This window comes from Chanos chanos, chromosome 4 (genome assembly GCF_902362185.1).
Source record: "Chanos chanos chromosome 4, fChaCha1.1, whole genome shotgun sequence".
In the NCBI taxonomy this organism is placed as follows: Eukaryota; Metazoa; Chordata; class Actinopteri; order Gonorynchiformes; family Chanidae; genus Chanos; species Chanos chanos.
Genome location: NC_044498.1, coordinates 27,118,552 through 27,126,900, shown reverse-complemented (window position 1 = coordinate 27,126,900; position 8,349 = coordinate 27,118,552).

Sequence of the window (8,349 nt, the reverse complement as noted above, 5' to 3'; positions counted from 1 at the left end):
ATGTGGTTTGACAGCATTCCCTAGTAAGTCTCAAAGCTCGCCAAGCTGGACTGTTTAAACATGCAGATCATTTCTAAAGCACAGGGATGAGAACAGAGTATGTGTCTCATTGAGAGTCAGTGTGGTAACTCCTAATACAACTCTTCACTCATCTATAAAGATCAAAAGAGCCGGAGTCACAAGGAAAGATAGAATAGAATAGAATAGAATAAAATAGAATAGAATAGAATAGAATAGAATAGAATAGAATAGAATAGAATAGAATAGAAACCAGTGATCGCACACACACTGTGAACAGTGAGCAGTGATTTTGTCCTCTGCATTTAACCCATCCTTACACACCAGTGAGCACACACACACCAGACGCAGGAGCAGTGGGCAGCATTCCTTGCGCCCGGGAGGCATTGGGGGTTAAGTGTCTTGCTCAAGGGCACACAGCTGTGGATGTCAGCCCTGGGAATCGAACCAGTAACCCTCTAGACCAAGATCTAATGTTGTCTTTTTTCAATGCTCAATCTATCATCCAAACTCTTCATACTCCTAACAGTGAAAATCTGAGGCATGTATAACTGCCAACCAAGGGCTAGAATGTTTCTCTCTGTTGATTTCAGATATTAATGATAACAAGTTAACAGCTAATGCCCATCAAGCTTACATGTTCATGTAGATGTTTAAACTTCTGTTTACTAACACTCAGACTACAAACACAGTTTACCCATGAGTGAACAAAATCAGGACTGACGCTGTTCCTAGATCAGTGAAACAAGCAACTTAAAATCCTAAAAGTACTAGACCAGCTGCATTGGTCTAGAACCCAGAACATCACACAGAACCTTAATAAGGCAGCAAAAACTTCAGATATACCCATACACACAACGCCCTACACACACACCTGCACAAACACAAACACACAGACACAAACATACATGCATACACCTGCACAAATACACACATGCACGCGCACACACACACACACATAGAACCCTTATGCAGAAGCATGCAGACAGATATGTCACATGTCACAACAAAACTGATAAAAGAAGGACCCCTACTGGAAGCTTCTCACTGATGGCCAATAACTGCCAGCCCCCAGCCAAAAATCAGAAGATGCATTCCCAGAGCTGACTTACACTAAGGTGGTTTGACAAGGCTTGATCAGAAATCATAAATGATGCCTTTACAAAGCCATTCTGAAATCCAAACCAGGTGACACAGCTCACTCTGCTGTTTGTAAGACTTTAGTTTATCTTCCACAGACCTTTCTTTCAGCTGTTCCCACACCAGATCAAATAGTGACTTCTTTCACAAGCTTACCGCCTTTAGCTCCATTTGCACTGACAGCTTACTTTTATTTGGAAGCATATTTTAAGATATAATTAGAGCCACATTGGTTTTATTTCGCATAAATAAGAACACACAACCTGACTCCCTGGACCTCAGATGAAGATAACATTCAGCTGTTGGCTTATTCTCTCCAGCTCTGTTTCTCTCATTTGACAGGCATGAAGTTTGCCTGATGCTACGCTTCATGGGATGCAACCATCCCCAAACTCTGTTAAAGAGCCAGTGCTCTGACAGACTTTCAAAGGATCTTGTAGACAACAGCAAGACTTTCTCATAACAAATCTGAGTTGTTTTTGTTCTTCCCCTTCTCTGGCTCTTCCATAGAAGCATTCTACACAAAATAATCATTACTACAGTAAGACGTGTGTGTGAGTCAGCCTATGACCTAACCTGTTATTTTTTTTCAACCACAGACACAGTGATTACGACCTGAGAGATCTGTCTAAACTATGGAAGGACACCATACTCTGCCTAAAAGCACATCTTTCTTCACTTCACTTGGGATTTAGAATTTAGTGTGGTCTGGAAAAGCCATGTGTGGGGTTTCTCCACCATTTCAAAATTACAACTTAAATACATTTTGTCTCTTTAAGCTTTCAGCTAGCCCATACTTAAAATTCCCAGGCTGTTTACAGTCAATTATTTAACACAGCGGTTTCCCCTCGGAGATGGTCATTACGCTGTCTCTCCACTTCTAATAAAGAGATCCCTCTCTTTATTTAAGCTCATATCAGGAAGATTTCAGTAAAGAGGAACTTGTTATTAAAACGTACCAAAGCCATACGTGTTATTCTGACACATCACATTCAAGAAATGCATAGACATGCAAAGGAGGCACAAAAATATCCAAAATTATTTTCTTAATTTCAGAGAGAAGGCAGATGGTGTGTTTAATTCATGTTATCTGTGAGTAAGCCATGCTATCTGGAGCACTGTATGAGGTTGCTTGCATTCTTGTCAAGATTTAAAATAATCTTGTGCATGTGATGCATAGGTCCATGACAAAATCAAAACAGGAAATGTCTCTGTGCCCAGTCTGAGTTTACCTTTCAACAGCCGTGGAATGCAGCACCATGTCAGTGCACACCAGACAGAGAATACCATCTAACCTTCTCACAAAACCACAGATTATCACATCTAACCTTCTCACAAAACCACAGATTATCACATCTAATCTTCTCACAAAACCACAGATTCACATCTAATCTTCTAACAAAACCACAGATTATCACATCTAACCTTCTCACAAAACCACAGATTATCACATCTAATCTTCTCACAAGACCACAGATTATCACATCTAACCTTCTCACAAAACCACAGATTATCACATCTAATCTTCTCACAAAACCACAGATTCACATCTAATCTTCTAACAAAACCACAGATTATCACATCTAACCTTCTCACAAAACCACAGATTATCACATCTAATCTTCTCACAAGACCACAGATTATCACATCTAACCTTCTAACAAAACCACAGATTATCACATCTAACCTTCTCACAAGACCATAGATTATCACATCTAATCTTCTCACAAAACCACAGATTATTACATCTAATCTTCTCACAAAACCACAGATTATCACATCTAATCTTCTCACAAGACCACAAATTATCACATCTAACCTTCTAACAAAACCACAGATTATCACATCTAATCTTCTCACAAGAACACAGATTATCACATCTAACCTTCTCACAAAACCACAGATTATCACATCTAATCTTCTCACAAAACCACAGATTATCACATCTAACCTTCTCACAAAACCACAGATTATCACAGTCTTTACATATGTCCCTCAGCAGTTTCATCAAACAAAATGATATTTTCACTACATTTTTTTAATGAAATTGATCTGCTTGGTCTGTCAGACATTTATAAATGATCTTGGGATAGAAAGTCTATCAGGTTGCAGTCAAATACGAAGGCCAAAGTCATGAGGTTCACAATCCCACGTCAGTTCAGCCACAGTCTGGTCACGTGACTCTATAGGTTTTCTTGCCAGTGTTTACAATTTGATAAGTGCAGACCATTAAAGGGTCTATGTGCATGTTGGTATAAAACAAGCAGGCCACTTTCCTACCACACACAAAACTTAACAGGCACAGAGTGCTACTTTTGCCAGGAACATGCAATTACATGTAGTTTTCAGATCCTCACATTCCCTTTTTTACACATTTTCTTTTCCTCTTCGAGAATCCCTTTCGGAGGATAAGTAGTGCAATGGAAGTGTCTTAAATGTGGCCAAGGAAACACAGTAGATGGGAATGGATGGACCATTAAAATTCCACAGGGTTCATTCTGGGTACAATAAACAAGCGCTGTACATCCAGGCAACCTTAAAGCTGGGCCTAATTGTGTCTTGTTTTGAACCTTGAACCATGGGAACAAGACAGCCATAGTCATCTATTTAGCTATGCTGACACATTTTACAGTCCACAAAACTATTGAGAAGAGCATTTCATTACGTTACACCATGCAACAGCTTACCATACCATAGGTTTCCCCAAAACAAGAGTCTGGGTACTCAAAGTCTTCCCTCCTTAGTTGGTCAGATTGTTGTAAGACTTGTTGTTGGCTAGCTGTGTGTTTATCTTAAGGTTAGGCAGTTTTTACTAAGAATGCCAACAACTAATTTGCGCATGCAGTAAGTTAATAAGCTTGCAAGTGGTCTGTTAAAGACAACATAACAATTAATCAATTCAATAATCAATTATTACAGTAACTGCTGCCTTCTAAATGACGTGCTTGCGAGGGACATTTGACGCTGATCAGTACACAGCTACCTGGTATGAAGTAGAAAACCTACCACTTAAACATTTGAAAGTAAAAGTAAATTTCACAGATGAAGACATGTGTCTTGGTTTTAAGAATAAAGACTTTCATAAAGACCAGTGTTGGGGGTAACAAGTTACAAAGTAACGTATTTGTCACGCTGGTGGTGTGGTGCAGGACCCAAGTGCAAAGACACGATGGTTGACGGTGACGAAACAGAAGGCTTTACTTAAAATGAAGACCAAAATACAGTGCAAACTAATAACAAAAGCCGATAACAAAAAGGTGCAGTATGACAGTGCGCAAAATACACAAACAACGATAGACAAAGTACAAGGCAAACACTAGGACTTAAATAGAAGGAGAACTGAACAGGGCAACACAGGATTGGATAAAATTAACAAGGTAATAATGAGACAAAACAGGAACAGGTGAGGGGCGGAGACAGACAAAGAACAGGAGCACAAAGACATGGCAAACCAAAAGTCCAAAATGGCGGTGCAGGTTGTGACAGTATTACTGTAATTATATGACTTTCCTCCATAACGGAGTAAAGTAACGCATTACAGTTCAAATTTCAGTAATCACATTACAGTTACTGGATCATTAAAATGTCCTTTCCTGCATTACACATATACTGAATATTTAAATTTAACTAATAAAACGGATAGTTTCGGTCCTGGGGGCTAACTGGTCAATACAGTGTTCCAACGATGTTAAAATACATGATTACAGAAGCAGCTATGACACAACACACACCTGTTCACCTTAATTCTGTATCTATAAGATGACTACCTCGTCTCCTCCTGCAACGACTCCAGCCATTCAGAGATCTGCGTTGCCGGTCTACTAATCATTGGCCTGTCATCTCATCATCCCATTCACCTGTAATCACCTTGTTATATCTGATTCCCCTCTTTTTAGAAACCCCTTTGTTTCTGCACCTCCTTGCAAAGTCTTCACTTTCTATGTGATTTCTGAGCGCTACATTTTCTAAGCTAGATACTCCAGTATTTGTAGTCTAGTCTTACACAAACAGAGTGAATCCTGCCTGTCTCCTGTGCTCCTGTGTCTTCAAGTCTGATTTGTTTTCCAGCCTGTGTATTTTTTGCATTCATCGATTAAACACCTTGCTACTCCACATTTGTGTCCTGCTCTCTGGTGTGTTTCTGACAGACGCTAAGGAGAGATTGCATCCTTGACAGTGGCTCCCGTTAAATGGGACAAGACCAACAACTGGTTAGTCCGCTAGCGAGCAAGGTCTGCTACATTTGAGAATACCCGAAAATATGGTGTAGCCAACCACAACAATAATACAGAGAGCTTTAACATAACTTTTAATCACAAAATACAGAACGCAACTGTTGGCTGATGATACCAAAACATATTACTAGCTACCTCAGAAACTAACAACTGTATCTGATGTAGGCCTATCATTTTTGCTGTGTAGGCTATTCCAACCAGTATTGGCTACACTGTTTTCTAATTAAAAGCTGATAAATTATGCCTTTAACTGTGTTCATAGTTTGCACTAGGCTATTGCATTGAAAATAAAGTAATGGAAGGAGTATGATGTTTGTCCTTGTATTTTTATGTGGTAAATTAGGGAACTTGTAGTTTTAGAGAGTAACTCAAAAGTAAAGTAATGAGAAGTGCAATTACTTTTCAAAAGGAGTAACGAGTAAAGTAAACCCATTACAATTTAAAGAAGTAATTGGTAACTTATAACAAATTACTTTTTTTGAGTAACTACCCCAGCAACGATCAAGACATTTATTTATTAATAAATCTCTACATAATCTTTAGGGAATATCATGTCCAAACCAAACTTTATCCTACTGAGAACTGAATTCGAACAATATATTAATACCTTACACAATGAAAAGAAAAACACATTACGGAACCCTATGGTTTGTATAACTGATTTTAAATTCGACTGTAAACCCTTTCCCTTTTCTTAATGTCTTAATTTTATTCTGTAATTAGAGTTGTATACACATTAATGTAAAGTGTCACACTTTACTGATGTTATAAATAAAAGGTTAACATTGAAAAAGAAAATGAGAACACACCTCATTTGGTCAATCTGTTTAAGCGGAAGGTGAAATTTCAGCCCGAAGTCTGAACGTCTGCACAACAGTAACAGTAGTGCTGTAACAGTTTACCACTGCACGTGCTTTCCACTGATTGTACTTACAGATGAACAAAATTACTGGAGCAAACAGTTATATTAGTATATCAGAGGGACAGCAGATGACTGCACCAAAACAACAGAAGTACCCTGGGATATTGCTGTCTTGACCTTTAGCTCTCCATGAAAGTTACTACAATATTAACTACAAAAAAGCAGGTGGAAAGCAGACTCTCAGCTTTGCATCTGCTCTTTAATTATGGTGACGTCTTCTTGTGGCAATTGCTTCCATCTTTATGTGATGAGTGTAAGGTTGCCCCTCCCTTCCCAGAACCGTTACACAATTTGAGCAATTACACTGTTAATAATTATGGTCACAGATTGTTAATCTAATTAAAGCTCAAATACATCTATTTGCCTGACACTGACTCATGTTGTCACTCTGCCCACTCCTTAACATGTCCAGTCTACAATAACCTAATCTTCCAAAGGAATGTCTGAAATTTTATACTAATTCTAGTACTAGTTCTAGTCTAAGATCCACAAATGTCTAATTTAAGAAGAGAAAACATCACCATCTTAGCGAATCCGTTCCCATGATTTTTGTTACTTCCCACAGATTTACACCCTTTAAATGCCACCCTTTAAATGCCAGACTAATGCAGGATAATACCACAGTGGCCTGTGAGGTCCTATAAATCATTATCAATTCCATGATGCTCAAGGTTTGTTTGGATTCCAGATTTATGGAATCAGATATTCACATACTGGGAGAATTACTTACTATGGATATACACTGGATATACACCTTTAGAAAAGACTGATATTTAAGTTTTAAAATTGTATCAATTCAATGTCATGAATGTCATTTAAGATTGCCACACTGGCTTTAAATGTCACTGTCACTTTGGCTTTTGTGTTCAGATAATGAGCAGACATTGTTCACTTCTCTGACAGCCCAAAGACAAGTCATTAAGCCTACAGTGAAGTGCACTTGCTGGAGCACAGAAGTCACCCTCTTCTGCAGAGCTGAAAGGCTGAAGGGTGGATGTGTGCTGAATGAGTAAGTGACTTGACAGACGAGTAGTGGGAGAGACTAAGCCAGACAAAGGATGAACTGCGTTACTGAGAGCAAGGAGAACTGAAACTGAACTCACTGATGAACTGGGCAAGACAAACTGTCGGCTGATAAAGAAAAGAGAAGCAGGAAGGACTATTATAATAATGGATATTGTGTAAAACATACATGTGGAAGATCATGGTTATGAGAATATGCAGCTTGGCAATAAGCGTGATGTTGTTTAGCCAGCAGAGAGGACAGAAGTGGCCACATTGTGCAGATCTGAACAAAGGGGTTTTTTAAAGGTGTGAAATGCACAAGGCCCAAGATCCATATGTGTTAGCCTAAGAGCTAATGCTAACAGCTGTTTCAGGGAACCCTGCGTTGGGTTAAAAAAAAAAGCTGAAACAGGCATGCCCAAGGCTAAGCACATGAAAAGCCTTCTGTCACTGTATCTGTATCCTTCACTATATCTTTCCAAGCACACAGAAAGTGCCTGAGAAAATCTGCAGTCTCACTCTATCACGTATTTCACAACAGGGGCAAGAAAAACTTCTATCAAGCACACAATGAAAACCATTATTTACACAACCCACAGCACTGTCTGCATTTGATATCATTGAAAAGTTACATCGTACAATTTGGTTAATTTGAGATTTTGTTGCCTGTTGGATGATAAAAAATGCTCCATGCCAAATTTAACTGCAAATACTACATAACAGTTATGGAGCCTGTCCAAAAAAAAGATAAAAAGATAACTTTTGAGTGTTGGTTATTACTAGAAGTAGTTCATGTGTTTGTTTGCTGACTAGCCTGTATCTGGTAACTGTTTTACCTGTGTGTCTAACAGTATAAAGTACACACTGATTGTTTCCAGGAGAGCTGCTTTTAAAAGAGGAAATAATTGTAATGAAACTGGCATCTCAGGGAGAGCTAGATGTGATCATGTGACCCTTGGGCTGGGATTCAGTGGTGAATACAGTTAAACCAGGGAAGTGTGTCTTCACTTATTGTCTTTACATGTCCAG